Source organism: Lissotriton helveticus, chromosome 3_1, assembly GCF_964261635.1.
Source record: "Lissotriton helveticus chromosome 3_1, aLisHel1.1, whole genome shotgun sequence".
Classification (NCBI taxonomy): domain Eukaryota; kingdom Metazoa; phylum Chordata; class Amphibia; order Caudata; family Salamandridae; genus Lissotriton; species Lissotriton helveticus.
In genome coordinates, this window is record NC_136061.1 from 1,546,100,134 (window position 1) to 1,546,121,468 (window position 21,335).

Sequence of the window (21,335 nt, forward strand, 5' to 3'; positions counted from 1 at the left end):
TGACTAGACCTTTAAACTTCCTCCCGCAAACTCTTATTATCTTCCATAGTCTCACTAAGCTGTTTCTGTATCCCTTCCAATACTGCTGCTAAAGTCTTCAAATCGAAACCCTCAGCCATCCTGCCCAGGTGGAAGCTTTAAGTGGGCACTTCAATCTGTCAAGTACACACACCTTAAGACTTGATCTTCCATAGGAGAAGATGACTAAACCCCCAAATCCCCACACCCCACTGCAAACGGACCACGTCCACTTCCAGTAGAGAGGGGGAAAAGGGGAATGGGATAAAAAGAGAGACTCAACTGCTGGTACCTCTGCTACTTCAGTTGTTGTTACTTCCGTCTTACTAGTGAGGTATCTGTAACACACAAACACAACTATTAACTCTCACTTCCTAATATATATTCTACACTTTACCCTTCCATAATACCCAACCTCCCAGTCGTGTCTCCTACCTTTTTCCCTGCAGTGATTAGCCACTCCCTTGTGGACCAAATGATGTAGTTGTATAGAAAGTAGAATCTTGGTTCATAGAATAGCGGACCTACGGATAGGCGACTGAATAGGTGAGGTGGTAGGCAAAATATATTTTGCTCCAGCCCACCTCTCTGTGTACTGTTCAAGCAAGGGACACTGCCAGCAGGCAGCTCGTGACTTCACGAGGAGGCTTGTTTCATTGAATTCAGCCCATGACCCGGCTGAGCTGTGCCATGGAGGTTAGAACGTCTGTGGGGACTCGAGGAGGCCTGAGGAAATAATTTGCAACGAAGACAGTGCGCCCTGATCTGCAGCACATCATTGCCACAAGGACATCATTTCATTAAAACCCTCCCTTGTTCTATCTACCCAGGGACATTGCATTCTGGGAGCTGTAGGATTTTCCGATCTGCAGCAGGTGAACTATCACATGACAGGGGAGGCGTGACCTTCCAATCATGGGAGGACTGCAGACTTACTTAAAGCAGAGGCGTGGGGCTGCTTTAGTGTGGCAGTGGCATCTGAGGAAGACAAGTATGTCGAAATGCATTATGCTTACTCCGCTTTCCAATTAAAGGCTTTCTCTTGTGACCCCATGTGGCCTCTTCCTTCTTGCTTCACTGGAGGTTCTGTTCATATATATATATATATATATATATATATATATATATATATATATATATATATATATATATATATATATATATATATATATATATATATATATATTGTTACTTACTAAGTATGTGGCAACTGAGTTAATTGTTAATTCACACAGTCTCTAGTTGTGTAACTTAAATTACCCTCTAAACTCGAGAGTTTTAATGCCATTCACAGAGTCACTGGTTGTTTAACTAAACAATTCTCTCAAGGCTCCGTGAGTTTAAATGCTGGAAAATAATATTTCCTTATTACTGAAGTCGGCTTTGGCATAGAAGGACTCTGTAAGTTCAACCGCTGTTCCCACAACGAACCTTTGAGCTCCTGGACTGAGCCCCCAACAACAAAGTGCAAGCTCTCGGACTGCCCAAATTAAATATTACACCTAGGCAGGAGGCGAGCGACAGATTCCCCGCAATACTTACTTGCAAGGACAGAAAAGCTGGTACTGCGAATAGAAACAGCTCACCAGATGGTGCTACCAGCTCGGAATTCTTCTAGAATGCCAAAATTCCTGTAGGAAAAACAGGAGTGCTGATGCTGCAGAGAGAGTCTGGCAGAGACACAACTTCTAGCCTCCCCAGACCGGTGTTCTCAGAACAAAATGAAGCGCGGACGGAGGAATCGTTCGAACGTCTCAGAAATTCCGTTGAAGTGCGCAATGCTCAAGGAGAGCGAGCGCGAACACCTGTCTTCCTAATCACCACTAGAATGCTGACTGAGCAGAAAGGATGACCAGAAGGGCGACCATTATACCCCCCCCAGGGAAACAAGTGACTTAATGAAAATCCCTTAGCTAGAGAATCGGCACAGCCGACTCCAGGGATAGTTCAAGATCCTCTTCCTAAACCCTTTACCTGACTGATAAAGCAACCGCTGTCTTGGCCTACCCAAACCTGACAGTGATGGTCAGACCAGTCAATGGGGATGATGTTGGATAAGGAAGCTAGATCAGGTTCGGAGATGATGGCGTCAAGGGTAGCTCCTTTAGCGTGGGTGGGGGCATTGCAAATATGCCTGAGGTCGCTAATCTCGAGAAGGTTATTGAGAAGGTTGGTAGTAGGATCATTGGGTTCATTCCAGTGGAGGTTGAGATTTCCAAGGAAGAGTTCATTGGAGTTGGAATGCAGTAGTGAAGAGGAGATAAGATCAGAAAGTTCTTATGCAAATGGGAGGTAATCGCCAGGAGGGTGGTATATGTTATGGAGTCGTATTGGGGAGGCGTTTTTTATTTTGAGTTCGGCTCCTAAGTATTCAAGGTAGAATAGTCAGGGTTGTTACTTTGGGCGAGTTGTAATTCTTCTTTGAAAATAATTGCTAGGCCTCCCCCTATTTTTTCACGTCTATCTTTTCTGAGAATAGAGTAGCCAGGGGGGGTCAGAAGGTCAAGGATGGGTGTCGAGTGGTCTTTGAGCCAGGTTTCCGAAAGGAAGGCAATGTCCACAACCTCATTGAGGATGGTTTCTGAGATTTCGGTCGAATGACGGACTGCTGAGCGGCAGTTCACGAGCATGCATGAAAGGGGTTTCAGTTTGGAGTTAAGGGCAGGGAGGAGTTGAATGCTAGTGAGTTGGAGGGGGCCTGGGGAAACTCAGAGACTCTGGGTTTCTGCAGGTCCCCAGAATGACAGGGATGTTGGAGTGAGGGGGAGGGGTCTATAGGAGGGAAAGTGTTAAGGAAGTCGTACCATAGGGCAGATAGATCGGGCGGAGTAGGTATTTGTGGTGCGAAGTGGTCTGTCAGAGAGTGGGAGGAGGGGCGTAGTGGACTAAAGATTGGGGTATGGGTGTTTTCTGTGAATAGTGTTAATAGCATGGGGCCAGGGGGGGCGCACATAGGGTTTGATGAATTTATTCCGATTGAAGTAATTTCTGAGCAGTGTTATTTCAGCTGCTAGGGTCGAAAGATTGAAATCTAGATTCCGAAGTAGCTGGAGGAGGTTGGGGAGGAGGAGTGGAGTCGGGGCTAAAGGAGGGGTTATGGACGGAGTAGTTAGGTAGTGAGGGTTGGAGGCATGGAGTCGTAGTTTTAAGAGGGGGTGGTAATGTGAGAGGTTCTACGTTGGGAGGAGGATTGGGGAAGGCCAGGGGATGGGAAGGGAGTATAAGCCTGGGAGTGGTGGGGGTGTTAGGTGCGATGTGTGCTGGACTGGAAGGGGGAGAGGGTATGCGGGGCCAGGGAGGAAGTGGGAGCGTTGAGGTGGATGGGCATGCAGTGTACAAAGGCAGGGGAGGAGATATGCGGGGCATTGTTCGATCAGGGGCTAGTAAGATGGAGAGGAGGAGTAATAGGGAATGTCGGAATTGGTCGGTCATTAGGGGATGTGGGGTTTTGGCGGAGTGAATTGTGGAGGTGGATGGGGGATGGTTCAGGTGAAGAGGGAAGGGTAGGATTAAAAGTGAGTGGAGTGTTGTTACGGGCAGGAGTTTCAAGGAGGAGTGGAGTAAGACTCTGGGGGGCAAAGGAGAGTTGGTGGGGGTCTGGAGGGGGGCAGGTGAGGAGAGTTGGAATTGGATAGGACTAGGGGGTGGTTCGAGTGCGGCTGACAGGGTAGGAGCATTTGCCAGGGGACTGTCATTTTGGAGAGGGCTGGGAGTAGTGGCGGCCAAGGGGGGTCCAGAGAGGGATTGGGACTGAGGGGATGTTGGAGGGGGAGTAGAAAGTGCCAGGTGGTCGGACAGAGTGTTGAAGAGGAGTTCGAAGATTAGGAGGTGCTTCTCAGAGGCTTGGATCAGGATATTTCCCATTTTGTAAATGGAAATGGTTAATTCACCAGGAAAAAGAGAGGAGGGGGAAGTGGCGAGCTTATGACCATGAGGCATTTTAATCGAGCTAGAAACTGGAAGGTGTTGTAGGAAGGTGCTCTTCCATTTAGATGGGCGTTTGGTGTAGAAAATGTAGTTAGTTGTAATGGGGGATGTGAGGCTGTGATAGTTATCTTCAATGAGGGTTTCAGGATTACGGGTGAGGAGTTATTTTTGAAGTTCTTTTTGGCATTTTTAGAGAGGATGGAGGGGTATGGAATTGTCCAGGAGTTGGGACCATATTTGAAGAGTGAGGGGGGATTGTTAGTTAGATCCTGAGTGGGGGGAGGTGTGTAGGTGGTGTTGAGGTCGGACATGGTGGTGAGGCTATATTGGGGGAGAAGAAAATAGAAAGGAGAGAGTGGACAGGGAGGGGCAGGCAAGGAGGTGGGGGTAATAGCTGAGGGAGGTTATAGTGAGTAGTGATGCGTGGGAGGATATGAGAGGGGCGGGGGAGGGATGTTCTATCTGGGTCTTTATCAGGCGGGGTGGTGAGTATAGGAACGGGAAATGCAGTGATATCGCGTATGAAGGTCGGAGAAGTGCGGAGTGATATGGAGAGTACGTGAGAGAATTGTGCAGGATACCAGGAGGGACATGATATCCACTGATTTCGTTAGAGCTAAGATTTATCTCTCAAATATCAGCTTTAAATATATTTGCAAAATTATGAGGTTTCAAAATACACGTAGTTTTGTGTTGAATAGACACCTTTAAGTTTTGGTGAACACGACTAATTCAACCAACCAAAAGTGTCGAATTTAGTAGGTTGGGCTGCACACAGGAGAGCTACTTACAGGTGGGTGAAGAGCTACCAGTAGCTCACGAGCTACTCATTGGAGAAGCCTGGCTTAGGAACACCGATCATCATGATTTAATCAGCACTGGCAGGTCTACTTTTAGTGGGGCACAGGGAGTTGATAGGTTTATGACCGAGATTGGCCCCAAAGGAAGAAGAAGAGGGAAAACTATCCAGAGTCAAGTGCCCAGTATGAGCGCCTAAGCTTTGAGTACTCGAGGTATTGGAAGTTACCCCTTGGTAGCTAAGCGCCCATAAAGGCACATGACTGGGAATTTGCTTATGTTGATTAGCAGTGGGAACATCATCGGATATGGGATTGGCACCCTTATTCACAGGAGTCACTGACTAGATACAGCAGCAGATGGTCTGGAAATGGTTGCTGGTAGATCAATTTGTTCAATAACTGCATGCATGTTGCTAAAAGCTAGAAGCTGTTTCAATGAATTGGTCAGTAATGTAATCATGGATTTTAGAAGCCCCTACCTCAGTTTTCAAATCTAAGATAAAAGCAGTGTAAGACGCCTGGTCAGAGGAGATGGGAACAGAAACATCAGGTGCCGTGGAAGAACGCACCAAATTATTAGCGACATCCTAATTGTTCGTCATCTCGGCCAATGGGGCAAAGTGGTTACTGCAAGGTAAAGCATCCTCAAATTTATACTGTAGTTGCTAGACAGAATTGGAGTGTACTAGTGATGTTAGTTATGTTAGGGGAGATTTATAAAGCGCACGTACACCAACAGGTCTCTTGGTGCTAAGTTGGCACAAGTGCGTTTGTTAACAGTGAGTGTGCTTTACCCACAGTATGTTGCTCCTGGGCCTGAAGAGTATGGGCCATATGTATGAAGGTACCCATATGCGATTCTGAATAAGTGATTTTTAGCGAATCGCAAACTCAGAATCGCAAATTGGTATGTATGTAATAAATTGCAATTAAATAGCGATTCGGTAAAAATCGCTATTTAATTGCGAGATTCCCAATAGCGATTCCTTAAGCATAAGAAATCGCAATTTTGCGATTTCTTAACGGAAAAAATCGGAAACTCAGGTGCAGCTTGATGACATCACAACCAGGAAGTGTGACTACCCATGCTGCACCTGAGATGCTGAGTCACAGTCAGAGAGAAGGAGTGGTGGAGAGGGAACTGTGCAGTTTTCTACAGAATGGCTGAAACTGGAGACATGGCCAGCCAGGAAACTCAGCAGCAGCAGCAGCAGAGTGGCGGTGCAAGGAAGAGAAAGCAGAAATTCTCAGAGTCATAGCTGGAGGTATTAATTCAGGAAATGGTGCTCAGCCATGAGCTACTATTTGGAAAAATATCATTGAGGGTGCCGGAGACTCGCAAGAGGCGCATTTGGGCTGACATCCAGCGGAAAGTCAATGCAGTGGGGGTGACACACAGGAGTGTCGATGAACGGAGAAAGCGATGGTACGATCTGCGCCAGAGATCGAAGGAGAAGTTGGCAGCCAGGCTGGAGCAGTCCAGGAACACCAGTGGAGGGACCTCAACAGTCTCTGACTCTACACCTCTGGAGGAAATGGTGGAGGGGACCCTGCAACCAGAAAGTGTCATGGGCGTGGCTGATCTCGACAGCTCCGAGCCACAAGTACCAGGACCAGGTAAGAAGCATGCCATCCCACCCCTGACACCCCCCCAGCAGCGACCTAGGGGCAGGAGTACATTTGTAGTCCAGAGCAGGTACACAGGCACACACAGCAATGCATTATGGGAGATGTAGTAACATGAACAGTGAAGTGGTGCCTTGTCACCCAGCCAGTCCCCAATTGCATATGCACGTCAGGAAAGAAAAGTACATGACACATGTAACCCCAAACAGTGAAATGTATTCATTGCCAAGTGCAAGTGAGAACAGTTAATGAATGTGTGCATTTAAGTCCACAGCACCATCTGGAACACAGCCTACAGGCAGTGGGACACTGGGCAAAAGTCCAAACTTAGGAGACGCAGGGCACGAGGAGAACACAGATGGGGAGGACAGCCCCGTCATCCCTCCGAGCCAACGCAGGAACATGTAGTCAGACCACTACCCCCATTGGAGGGCAAGGCCGAGGACAGCGACGTCAATGTGCAGCCAGAGCCAACACAGCCACAGCAACAAGTCAGTGCACGTGCTGACCAACTCCCACAAAGCACAACCAGGCGCAGGCCTTGCACACCCAGCAGTGCTGCAGATCCGGCGGAGGGAACAGTCTTTGCCGGCCTGGAGATGCATATGTTGCAGGAGCAGCGCCTGCAAGCAAAAAACATAAAATCTTTACAGAGAGAAGGGAGGGCAGACTTCAGGGGCATGACGGGTGAACTGACTGGTGCCCTGCAGGCACTCTGTGAAGAACTAAGAGCAGACCGTGCTGCAAGGCGCCGAGAATTGCAGAGCATGGACCTCTACACACGGGCCATGAACCGCCTGGCCTCTGCCACCAATGTCCTCTCCAGGCGCAGCATACACATGCAGCACGAGGTGGCACACGGTAGCCAGGACGTAGCTAGGGCACTGGTGCAGGTTACAGCTGCTGTAGACGAGCTGCGGGCAATGCATACAACTGGGCCAGGAGTCCTAACTCCCACTGAAGAGGAAGCACTGTCAATGCGGAGCAGCAACACCCCCCACCCATCATGGAGAGGCGCCGTAGTAGCAGAAACACTCGGGCTACCATGCCAAATGAGGAGTACACTGTGCAACCACCAACAGGGGCTTCATCTCGCCAGCGCCGCATGTGAGGTGCAAAGTTTGTGACCACTGGAAGGGGGCAGCTAGCCACTTGACTTGTACACTATCTCCTGTTTACACACTTGGACTGTGACTTTAACATGTGCAGGAAATATGGAGTGTGATTGGTTGGCTTTCAGGCTGTGTGACAAAATTGATCCTGCAGTTAAGGAATTAAACACAGTCACACACATGAGATTTGGCATTGTGTCATACTTTCTTACCTAAAAATAGTTGTGTGTTATCTCAGCTCGCCTCTGGCGTCCAGCTGCTGCACCAGCTACACCAGCTGGCACACGTCCTGGGCCAGGCCCCTCCACGTCTGAGGAATCCGATTCACTGACCTCCACTGGTGTGCCTGTTGGACAGGCCACATGAAGGGCTCGCTCCCTCCCCGCAGGACAGGGCCCGGGCCACCGTCAGCACCATTGCCCGGCCCAGCCGCCATCTTGGACACGGCACCACGCGGCCGCGCGGCCTCAGCCCGACCCCAACCCTGGGCCTGGCCAAGCCCCGACATCCCGGCACCACCCTCCACCCAGGAGGTGAACGGACCACTTGGCAGGTCAATGGGAGTAAGAAGTGTCGATGGCTCTCCCCCGCCAGGTGCCGAGCACCCCCAGCCTCCTCGGGCGCTGGCTCCACCCCCCTGCTGGGTGTCTGGACTCCCTCATCCCAGACCTCCCGACCTCCAAGAGCGAGGGTCCGGACATCAAAGGGCGCCAGACCTATAACTGAGGCCGCCCCAGGACAGGAAGGCAGTTGTATCCTGGAGTCGAGAGACACCGAGAAGAACTCATCCTTGACGGACTGCTGGCGCTGCCACAGCCCTGCCTGGTGAACTACTGTCCTGCCTGCTGGCGCTGCCGCGGCCCTCTGCAACCTTCATCCTCGTGGGACCTGCTGGCGCTGCCGCGGCCCTCTGCAACCTTCCTCCTCGTTGGGACCTGCTGGCGCTGCCGCGGCCCGTAGCAACCTCCATCTACGTGGGACCTGCTGGCGCTGCCGCGGCCCGTTGCAACCTGCATTCTCGTGGGACCTGCTGGCGCTGCCGCGGCCCGTTGTAACCTTCTTCCTCGTTGGGACCTGCTGGCGCTGCCGCGGCCCGTTGCAACCTGCATTCTCGTGGGACCTGCTGGCGCTGCCGCGGCCCGTTGTAACCTTCATCCTCGTTGGGACCTGCTGGCGCTGCCGCGGCCCGTTGCCACCTACGACCTCTTCGGGACCTGCCGGCGCTGCCGCGGTCTGACCCATCCGAACACCGAGCTCGAGGATTGTGAGCTATCACCGTTACACCTCCGTACCCGTGGGTACCAAGACTGTCCCGCTACCCCCTTCCCTTACTAGAGACTAGAATTGAGAGGATCATCGTGTCCTGATCGCCTTGTATCGTACCACTCTACTACCAGAAGTGCCTATAAAAGGTGTTACCCTGATCTTTGTGTGGTGTCCATCTGTGGGGGGGAAGTTACCTGTCTGTGCGATCACTGTGCTCGGCCGACCCTCCAGGTCCCCGTCTAACATTGGTGGCTAGCGGCGCGATCCGAACCAACGCGTACCGTACAGACAGTAACTCACCCTACGACTAAAACCACAATGACGACCAAAGAGAGCGGATCGGCGGAGAAGTTCCAGATGGAAAAGCTGGAGGAATACAACCACCGAGAGCTCAAACAATTTTGCATGGACTTAGGCATTGCTACCACCGGGCTAAGCACAAAAGAAGACTTCAAAAACGCCCTAGAGGCCTGGACAGAGACAAATACCGCAACCCCCCGGGACCCCGCAGCCCCGGAAGTCAACACCACCCGGACGGAGGAACGGAGAACAGGCCCGTCCCGTGAAGAGATCCAAGAGCGGGAAAAAAATAGATTACACGAGTTAGACTTGGCACGACTCAGATTAGACGGAGAATTGAAACTGGCGGAACAAAAAATAAACTTAGAACACTTACGGCTCAGAGAAGAGCGAGAGGAAAAACAGAGACAGAGAGACCTCGAAGAAAAAAGACTGGCATACGAGCACGAGTGCAAACTAGCGGAGATAGAAATACGCAAACTGAACAAAAACCTAGGGGTGCCCGAGCAACCGCACTCCCCGGGTCCTACCGAGCAGAAGGTCCACATCCCCAAGGATGTGGTCCGAGAATATCACCGGAACGACGACATACAGCAGTGGTTCAAGGCCTATGAGATTGCCATGACCGCCCACCGGGTTGCTCGAAGTGACTGGGGAGCCGGTCTATGGGGGAGATTCGTCAACGAGGGTCGTGATGCCCTGCTGCAGCTTCCGGACCATCAAATGACGTCCTATGACCACATGAAGGCCGCACTCCTCAGTCGATATGGACTTACACCCGAAATGTACCGCCAGAGGTTCCGCCACTGCACCCGGATCCCAGGTACGACGTGGTTGGAATACGTGAACTATTTCAGCCGAGCCTTCGAGGGGTGGATCAAGGGTAACAACGTAACCACTTACGAACAACTCTTCAATCTCATTGTGTGGGAGCACCTCTCCAACAACTGCTTCGTCGAGCTCAGGCAGCACCTCCTCGACAGTAAATTGACTGAACCCCGGCAGCTCGCCACCGAGGCTGACCGGTGGGAAAGCACCCGAGTGGCCCGGAGTGGGCCGAATGAGCAGAACAGAACCAACCAAGGTCATCATCGTCCCCGAGGAGGAGGAGGAGGCCCGGGCCGGGGCAGAGACGCCGTCCCGGCCGCACCCACTAACGCCACCCCGGCCCCAGCAGGCCGGGGAAACCCCCCGATGCGCCCGGGGTTCCGAGCTAACGTGACGTGTCATCGATGCCAGCGAGTCGGCCACTATGCCAGTGACCCGACCTGCCCGAAGAACCAGGTCCCCGGGCCCCGCCAGATGGCGGCCGCCGCCCTGGGAGAAGAACAAGTCTCCGAAGACACGGAGACCTATGAGTCGGAGCAGTTCGAGTGGGAACCCGCCGCCATGACCCTGGCATGCCTAGGAGGAAGAGACATGGTCCCGCGGACTCCCCTGCCCGCCAACACTCGGAAGTACAGCCAATGGGTGAGCATCAATGGGCGCAAGGCCGAGGCCCTGCGTGACACCGGGGCCAGTGTGACGGCCGTCCGTTGTCACCTGGTGACCCCAGAACAAATCCTACCAAACGTACTTTGCCCCGTCCGATCGGCAGATAACTCGGAGAGCCTGTGTCGGATGGCCTGCGTCCCCTTCGAATGGGGAGGAGTGTCCGGCATGCTGAAAGTAACTGTCCGTGACGATGCCCCCGTAGACTGCCTCCTGGGGAACGATCTCGAGAGCTCCCCGTGGGCCGCTGTGGAAAGAAGAGAGCATCTGGGGATGTTGGGTCTCCCGGACTGGGCGTGCGTAACCACCCGGTCCATGGCCACCCGCACCATCCCTACACCAGAAGAACCAGAATGGGCAGCACCTCCGCCCTCGATCACTCCAGAAGAAGACTTCCTCCAGACCGACCACCCGGACCCCGCCCCAGAGGGGTCCCCACAGCCCCCCGAGCTTCCCGACCTGGCTCAGTGGCGTCAAGAAGGGGGGCCCACCCAGGAACAATTCCGGCAGGAGCAAAAGACCTGCCCCTCCCTCGAGGGATTGCGACAGCAAGCGCTCACCCAGAGCCAAGGAGACACCACCGGGGCCCACTGGGTTTATTGGGACAATGATCTCTTGTACAGCGAACAGAAAATCGCAGAACTGGGGGCCGGGCGAGTGCTGGTGGTGCCCCTCCACTTCAGAGACTTCCTGTTGAACCTAGCCCATGATGTCCCCCTGGCCGGGCACCTGGGCCAAGACAAGACCTACCACCGCCTGGTGACTCACTTTTTTTGGCCCAAAATGAGAAATGACGTCTCCACCCATTGCCGGTCCTGCCCGACCTGCCAGGCCAGCGGGAAGAGCGGCCGCAAACTCAAGGCACCCCTACAACCATTCCCCGTGGTGACCACCCCGTTCGAAAGGGTGGGAATAGACATTGTGGGGCCCCTGGACCCCCGAACAGCACAGGGGCATCGCTTCATCCTGGTCCTGGTGGACCACGCTACCCGATATCCTGAGGCGGTCCCCCTTCGGACGATAACAGCCCCAGTAGTGGGTCGAGCCTTGATGGGGATCTTCTCTCGAGTGGGCTTCCCCCGGGAAGTCGTCAGCGACAGGGGTACGAACTTTATTTCAAAGTATATGAAATCCCTCTGGCAGCAGTGCGGAGTCACTTACCGCTTCACCACCCCCTATCACCCCCAGGGGAACGGACTAGTCGAGCGGTTCAACCGCACCCTCAAGGGGATGATCATGGGGCTGGAAGAACCCCTACGCCGCCAGTGGGACGTGCTACTACCGTGCCTCCTCTTCGCCTACCGAGAAGTCCCCCAGAAGTCCCTCGGCTTCAGCCCCTTCGAACTCCTGTACGGACACCCCGTTCGCGGGCCTCTCAGCCTAGTGAAGGAGGAATGGGAGATGGCCCCCCTAAAGACCCCTCCGGACGTCTACAAATACCTCCTGACCCTCCGCAATCAGACCCGGAAATTCAGGGAGATCGCTAAAGCCAATCTGGAGGCCAGTCAAGAGGACATGAAGAAGTGGTACGACCAACATGCCTCCTCCATCGAGTTTGAACCGGGTCAGCAGGTATGGGTGATGTCCCCCATCGAACCATGTGCCTTGCAAGACAAATGGACGGGGCCCTTCAAGGTGATCGAGCGCAGGAGTCCCGTCACCTATCTCATCGACCTGGAGTCCCCCCGGAACCCCCTCTGGGTCCTCCACGCCAACAGGCTCAAACCCCACTTCATGCGCTCAGAACTCAGCCTGCTGATGGCGACCGACAGTGGCACGGAAGGAGACTCCGAGCCCCTCCCTGACCTACTGAGGACTCGGGAAAGAGATGGCTCGGTGGACGGGGTCCGACTCTCCGAGGCCCTGACCCCAGAGCAGCGTCAAGATTGCCGGGCCCTCCTGCTGCCGTTCGCAAACCTGTTCTCCCTCGCACCCGGAGTCACCTCCTGGTGCCTGCACGACGTGGACACGGGGGACAGTCCTCCTGTCCGACACCGGGCGTACCGAGTACCGGATCGGGTACGTACATGCATCCAAGAAGAAATCTCCAAGATGCTCGCCCTCGGGGTCATCGAGCCTTCGGACAGTCCCTGGGCCAGCCCGGTCGTCCTGGTCCCCAAGGCCGCGGCACCGGGCACCACGCCGGAGCTCCGATTCTGCATCGACTATCGGGGGCTGAACGCGGTCACCCGAACCGACGCTCACCCTATCCCCCGAGCAGATGAACTAGTCGACCGCATGGGGGCAGCCCGCTACCTAAGCATCTTTGACCTGACAGCGGGCTACTGGCAGATCGGCCTCACCCCCAGGGCCCAAGAACGTTCCGCTTTCTCCACCCCGGACGGACACTACCATTTCAGAGTGATGCCCTTCGGCATGAAGAACGCTCCAGCCACCTTTCAAAGACTGGTGAACCAGGTATTGGCGGGCCTCGAAGAATTCAGCGCCGCCTACCTGGACGACATCGCGGTATACAGCCGCCACTGGGCCGACCACCTCCACCACCTCAGAGCGGTCCTGCAGGCCCTCCAACAGGCCGGCCTCACCATAAAGGCCAGCAAGTGCCAAATGGGCCAGGGGTCCGTGACCTACCTCGGACACCAAGTGGGGAGCGGTCTGGTGGCCCCCCTCCAACTCAAGGTAGCTGCCATCCAGTCCTGGCAACCCCCCGAAACACAAACAGAGGTCCGAGCCTTCCTGGGGCTCACCGGATACTACCGGCGGTTTGTGAGGGACTATGGCAGCATTGTGGGGCCCCTCACGGAACTCACGTCTAAGAACAACCCAAAACGAGTCAACTGGACTCCCGCCTGTCACGCGGCCTTCGAGACGCTGAAGGCCGCCATGTGCAGTGCTTTCCTGGTGGCGATGTTGTGCAGCATGGCACATGCTACCACTATCTTGCAACAGGTCTGGGGGCTGTATTGTAGTGCCCCTCTGCTCTTGTGGATGCATCTGAAACTGCTCTTCAGTATCCCAAATGTGCGTTCAATGGTGCCTCTGGTTGCTATGTGTGCTCTGTTGTATCACCGCTCCCCAGCGTTGGTAGGATTCAGGTAGGGCGTCAGTATGAAATCCCGTACAGCATAAGCACTGTCACCTGTGGGGTAGGATGGATATGGTTAAACACTGTCCTGCATATGCTATCCTTAACAAGTGTGGCCTCTGTTCAAATGCATTTACCTAGTAGATATCCCTCGCCAAACTCCCCACTTGTGAGTCTACGGTGTATCCCACTGTGGCGGAAGATGTAAGAGTCATGCGGGCTGCCAGGGTATTTGGCAACAATGTCCGTGACGATGTGTTTGGCATCACACACCACCTGTATGTTCAGTGAATGGTAGCATTTGCGGTTTCTGAACACGTACTGATTCTGGGAGGGGGGGGATATTGCAACGTGTGTCCCATCTATACATCCGATGACGTGGGGAAATTGGGCATTTCATAAAAGTCCTGTTTGGTCTGGTCTAGTGCCTGTGGGGTGCTTGGGAAGTAAATGTGGTGTTGCATCCTCTGTACCGTGGCATCAAGGAACGCATGGAAAAAGCGCAATAGTGCACTTTGTGACACACCTCCTGCTGAGGCTGTCACCCCCTGAAAACTGCCTGATGCCAAGAGGTGTAGTGAGCACAGGACCTGGATGTGAGTGGCGATGGAATGTGTCCTGCGTGTGGGGTGTTATAGGAAGGGTTTGAGTTCCTCAATTAAATCATGAGTAGTAACTTCATCCAGTCTGTAGTGTGTGTAGATGTCCTCCTCAGTGCGCTGGAAGATTGTAATGCGCGCACGGAATATCCTCTCCTGGCGTTTCCTCATTTGTGCATCAGCTCTGAGTCGCATCCTCCTGGCTATCACGTACAGCCCAGCTATTGTGGAAAAAAGTCTGTTGCATTCTGGGACTCCTTAAATAGTTTGCACCTGGTTACCACCTGCTCCTACTTGGTGGTAATTGCGATTCTGTAAATTGCAAATTTCCGGAAATTGCAATTTGTGATTTTTTCATACATTCCATTGCGATTTCTTGATTTCCGATTTCACGTTTGCGATTTTGCACACGAAGAAATCACAAAATGAGAAATCGCTAGAAAATTCGCAAATTTTTGATGCTCGCAAAATAAGGAATCGCATTTTTAGCGAATCCTCATTTTGCGAGGCACTTTTGCTTCATACATTCGAAATAGCCGATTTTCATTCGCAAACGCTGTTTTTTGCGATTCGCAGCGTTTGCGAATGAAAATTGGCTTGATACATATGGCCCTATGTTTCTTAAACATCCCCTAGATTTGCTTTTGCTTGTTTGTGCTGCCTGGGGGTGAAACACTAATGGGGGGGGGGACGCGAGGCAGCAGGGCGATGCAGCGAGTATCTCCCCACATTCAGCCAACAGATTGTCATGGCGGTCAAGCACACAATTGCCTCCAGCATGTTTTTTGCAAATTTGTGTATCCCCTTCAGTGACATTCCTTTGTCCCCATTTGTAGATGACAAGGGGCGTATACCAGAGCTGAAAACAGAGCTATGAAATGGTGGATTTGAACATTTTCAGTGAGGCAGACTAGAACAATCAAGGCAGCAAGCTTACTTATCAGATCAGTGGAAACTGACCCAGTGAAACAGCTTAAGATGCTTAGATGCAACTAGGGGTTGCAAGATATAGCAAACAACAGTACATTTTGGTTGGGAAAATAGATGTTAGCGGGAGGTCCAGCCTCCTCTGGGTCCGCCCTTGGCCCAGGCTTTGTGAAATAGCGCTGTTGATGTATCCCAGGTGAGGGTCCCAGGGTTGTGAGACTTGGAGTCCCTATAGGTGGCGGCAATCAGCTGCGGCGGCTCCCCCGTTAGGCCGATGACAGCGTGGGTTCAGTTATGAAGCCCCCACTTAGCAGGTCTTCAAGAAGGTCTGTCCACCCCCCCCCCCCAACACGTGCAAATGGTCCCAAAGGGAAAAGCAATACTCCCTCCTCTTGTGACTCTAGAATTGTCCCCCTTAGGTTAGAGAGTTTTGTGTAACACGATTGAAGGCTCAGACGGGGACACCCTAGTTCAGTAATGTTTGAGCTCAGCTCAATCAGGAGAGATGAGTTAGCCTAACTGCTAGGGCGGTCGACCTCAAATCTGGGGAACTGGGTTCGAGTCTCAGCAATGACGCTGAACATCCTGGGATTCTGGGCAAATCACTTAATCTCCCCATGCCTAACAAAAAATGAATGTGTCCTGAGTTAATGTGACTGGTGCTATGTATAAGGCTCTGATACCCGCTTTGGGTCAAGTTTGTGCTATATAAAACTCTGTAAAAAAAAGAATCCAGTCTCCTTTGATACAGTCTCACCACAACACTGTCTACATGTCCTTTTGACAGCAAGTGTCTCCACTCCCTCTCACTTCTGGGATGTGACGTAGTGGTTGCAGAAGAGGCCGTTGATATTGGTAAGTTGTTAACAGGATGGGTAGTTCGATTGGTAGGCTGGAGTTATTCGACAACTGCAGATACTGGTGGTGGGAGCACACTGCAGGCATTGGACCTACTTCTGGGTCACTAGAGCACGAGATGGGTAGCCATTTAGACAGGGACACAGCGGTATGCTAGCAGTCACAGTGAGCACTTTGTAAACGCAGCAGTGATGGCGGTCACAGGCACAAGTCTTAGCTTTGATGGCAAAGATCTCCATGGTCACAGTTGTTTCACTTTACCAGCGAGAACACTCGCATTCGTTCTTATTGCACTGCCGCTAGGTTAACGGCCAATCCGCAATTTATGTTTGTCACCTCACTTCTGGAGAGACTGTGCCCATGCTATCGGGCTCACCAATCAGTCTTTGCTGTCTCCATTCCCCTGGTTTGACCCTCAGCACTAGGGTCTGGTTGTTAGTCCAACACCTCCGGTTGGCAGGATATTTCCCTCTCTCAGTAGGCCGGCTGGCTTCCAGGCACTTAAGGTCAGAGATAAGCTCTTCCAGCAAGACAAGACTCCAGGTAATAACCCCTGTCATCTGGGAAGTTGGCTGTAAGACTGACACCACCTCTGGGTGCACAGCAGCCATCACAGTAGGCTGCAGAGCAGAGTGATGCTCCCTGTAGTACGGTAGTCTCCATCTAGGAGTAACCACAACAGAGGCACAAAGAGGCGTGAACTTCCTATACCTGGCGTATCAACAACCACACTATGCAGTGATCAGGGGAAATACAAAAGGCTGGCTCACCTAAAAGATCCTTTCCACATTGCAAAGGAGACTTCAGCCCCACCCTTCACTGCCACCACCTTCCAAGTGGCAGTGCTACAGGAAGACTAATCAGCAGCTCCTCTCAGCAAAAGGGCTTCAGTGAATTTCTGAAGGTGTCTTGTCTCCACCCTCCAGCTTTAGGAATGTCAGCAAAACACTTCCACTGTCTGGGAAAACAATCTCACCTCCATCTTGTGCACAGGAGCAGATTCGGGGCTTCCACAATGGAATCCAGAGGCCTCCATTACACGGGCACACTTATGTACATATTGCATGTACCACCACACAAGACACAACATAAACACACACAGCATATATTTGGAATGTTAGCACAAGGGTAAGGACTAGCGCACTGAAGCAGAACTTCACATTGGTGGGGCCTCCACTCCAGTGACACAGATAAAAAGGCCTGATCATGACTATGCATTCACAAAACACAGTATGCTGTGCCATCGATCTACATGCTTAACCCGTGGCAGGCTGGTAGTCCACTATCAGGACAATGAGGGCATGCTTGACATGTCCCTCCAGGTCACAGGATAGGTCCATGACCTCCATCACGTCAAGGGACAGCATAGGCCTCTATGCGCTAGATTACCACAAGGCTAGGGCCAAAATTAAATAATCTCTGGGACACCGGCTACTCACAGTTGAGTTTTCATGATAGGCAACCTGACATACCTCACAGGGGACATTCCAGTCCCAATAGCATGTTCAGGCAATATTATGTTTTCCTACATTAATATTGCTTCCTATATGGTCTTTCCACTCTGTAGGTGTAAATCTGATGTTTTGTGGATTCTAAACAAGTGCACATGTGTGTCTTAATGTATAGTCACTGGTCTAACAAACATTATTTCTATGCACACATGCGGTATTAGCCGCTCTGCAGCCTGTAAACGGTAAACAATGTGGAGAGCTGCTTAGTGGCCTGTAAACCTGATGAATTAATAATAATAATAATAATAATAATAATAATAATAATAAAGGAGGTTTATAAAGCGCCTGGTTACCCCCGACGGCGTGTCCCCGCGCTGTAGCAAGTGAGAGATGGAGAGCCCTATACCCAGACAGAAGTACCTAGATCCATTAGTGAAGGAACAAGTGTGTTTTAAGTTCTCTTCTGAACCTCAACTCAGAAGGTTCGAGCCGGAGCTCAGTAGGGAGTTGATTCCAACTCCTGGCCGCCAAGAGCCGGAAAGATCTACCACCCATAGGGGCTTTCCTGACTTTAGGAATCATCACCAGGCCAGTCCCGGTAGATCTAAGAAATCGAACAGGCCAGTAACAAGTGATGAGATTCCGCAAGTGCCTTGGCCCAGTGCCTTGAATGATACGGTGGCACATACAAAGGGCCTTAAACACTATCCGCTTCCTGACAGGAAGCCAATGAAGAGCGTCCAAGGCTTTTTAGAAGCGGCCCTTCTACGAAGCCTAAGGACCAGCCGAGCCACCGCATTTTTCAGCACCTGAAGTCGATCAAGACTCTTAACTGTGGCACCTAAATACAATATGTTGCCATAGTCTAGACGTGAGGTGACAAGTGCGTGGACCAGCGTCCTCCTAGCTTCAGTAGGAAGAAGGTCCATGGTCTTACGTAGACCCTTAAGGACGCCGAAGCACATTCCCACCACATGTCTAATCTGGGGTTCAAATGAAAGGGCCGAGTCTACCCATACGCCCAGGTTCTTAGCCTGGGGGCATGGAATAGGGACTGGGCCCAAGCAAGGAGGCCACCATGCCGAAGACCACACATGCAGGCCCCCCCGCACCACGAGCACCTCAGTCTTGCTACCGTTCAACTTCAGGCAGGCGTTGGCCATCCAGGAGGCGAGATCCTGCATGCATGCTCTGAAGTTGGATGCAGCAAGATCCGGCGCCCGCGATAGCGAGACAACCAGCTGCGTGTCATCGGCATATGAAACAATCCGTATTCCAAAGTCCTCCACTATGCTAGACACTGGGGACACGTACAAGTTAAAAAGGGTGGGACTCAGGGCAGAGCCCTGGGGCACACCCTGCTCCAGCTTCACAGCTCCAGAATAATGGGCACCTAATCTGACCAGGAAACTGCGTTCCGTCAGAAATTATTGTATCCACCGCCCTTATTCAGACACTGCAGCAAAGTGTAATGTGCTACAGTGTCAAAGGCGGCGCTCAGGTCCAAAAGGATGAGAGCCATTGTCTGCCCCTCATCTACACCCTGCCGGATGGCCTCCGTGGCCATAAGTAAGGCCGACTCTGTGGAGTAGAGTGACCGAAAGTCAAACTGCGTGGGATGGAGAAGATTGGTTTCCTCCATATAGGCCATAAGTTGTAGGTTTACAGCCTACTCGGCCACTTTTGCTAAATAAGGTAGCAACGAGATAGGGCGGAGGTTATCCAATTTCTCCATGTTGATGTTGCGCTTCTTCTGAAGTGGAAGAACCACAGCCTGCTTCCAGCCATCAGGCACCTTGTGCGTGCTAAAGGATACATCAAGGATGTGCCTGATATAAGGCTCAAGAATAGCAATACTCTCCGTTAGCAGTTTTGGTGAAGTCGGATCCCTGGGTGAACCAGACTTTATGGAACTGCATATCTTGCTAAGCAGCTCAGGGAGAGGAGTGGTAAAACTATCCAGCCTCCGGTTTCCCCCACTATCTCCCATCACTTCCACATACTCTGCACCTAACTTCCTGGCTCCCGGAAAGGAAGAGTATATTTTTTCCACTTTCTTTGCAAGGAACCCAGCGATACGATTGCATGATTCCTCGGAGCTATCCGTAGGAATAGTGGACGATGTCAAAGTAGAAATCTCCTTTTAGATCTTAAATAGTTCCTTCGTGGAGTTCCCTGCTGCCCCAATTCTTTTAGTGTAGTAAGCGGCTTTGGCCCATCTAATTAGCCCATGATAAATATTCCGCTTATTATGATAATCCAACTTGGCCTGACTGAGAAAGGCCACCCTCCACAACCTCTCTAAGCATTTACATTCTGACCTAGCCAGGCGCAGATCATCGTTGTACCAAGGAGCAGATTTCTGAGATCTTCTCACTGTTATATTCGAACGCAGAGGAGCTACGCTATCAAGGGCTTCTACTATGCGTCTTTCTAGATTACGACAAGCTGTTTCCACATCGGCACCCCCCGGCTGCCCTCCATTGGTCAGGGCTTCATTAAACTTCAACCGAGAAAAGCCAGCCCATTTGCGGCATGGGTGATTTAACACAGGTTGCTCCGGGGCTCTGAGTTCTGGGATCTTTATTAGAAAGGGAACCAGAAAATGATCAGTCCAGGGGATAGGGATAGGGAGACTCACTTCAACTTCCCCCCAATTATCAAATACTGGGTCTAGTAGATGACTATGCTGATGGGTGGGGGCCTTGGAATTCAGGCTTAGTTGCAGTGACAGAAGTTCCTGGCATAAGTCAGCAGCCCCCCTGTTGAGGGGATTCTCCAAGTGCATATTGAAGTCCCCCAACAAGAGGAATTTATCTTTCCGTAGGGCAGATTCCATTATACCTTCCAGCAAGCTGGAAACAAAACGTGCATGTGGGCCAGGAGGTCTGTAGACCAGAAGTCCTTTCACAGTAAGGTGCGGGCTGACCCTAATTGTGAATGCTCCTGCCTCACTGTCCGCTATGGTGACAGTTTCCAGTTGGCAGCTAAGCGGTTGTTTAAACACAATAGCTATCCCGCCACCTCTACCAGATGCCCTGTCCAGCCTAACAATCATGTAACCCGTGGGAAGGGCCTCGACAATTTCAGGCTCGTTATCGGAGTCCAACCAGGTCTCCGTAAGAAATAGGAGGTCCAGTTTTTTTTCTACGAGTAGATCGTAGATATCTAGTCTGTGTTTACACATTGATCTAGAATTAAGTAGACCACAGGAGAGCCCTGTTGTCTTTTGCTGTGTCTTGCCTGTCATGCAGTAACTAAAAGTGCAGTGTTCACAGCTCGCCCCAGGGTCTGCCTTCATACTATGGCAACACACGCTGGCTATCTTAGGACAGAGCTTGTAGAGTTGATTAAAGCTCCACTGGATTATAGCCGAATTTTGGCCAGGGGTTGTGGCCCCGGTCCCCGATCGGCCGCGGACGGGGGCAGATGGGCTTGCCTTTGGCGAGCCTTCGGCGCGCCGCCGGCGCGCCCGCTGCGCGGCCGAACATACATGTGCCCTTTATCCTCTGCTGCCGAGCCTAGAGCGATGATCACCCCCGGAAGTGCCTGTGCTTTCACCTTCCACGCCCTCCACACAACGGCGCTATTCGCCGCGTCAGACCAAGGCGGGAAGGAAGGAACAGTCGAGCGAGGCCCCCGGAGCGTAATGTCAGCCCCCCCTCCCACTGGCAGCCTCTAGCGCCCAGGTAAGCAGTCCACAGTAAAAGTAATGCGCAAATCAAAACAATGCAATGCAATGTAAGCAGATTGATTACAAAAACACCAGTTTGAGGGTAACGACGATCGTAGCAGCAGCTTGTGGGCTCTACCACCGCCCACTTAATTCACAAGCAACAACCCCTCTAGACGAGTTCAGAACAGAAAGGATCAGCCAAACGCAATTCCTGAAGTGGTAGTACCTAAGGACAGCT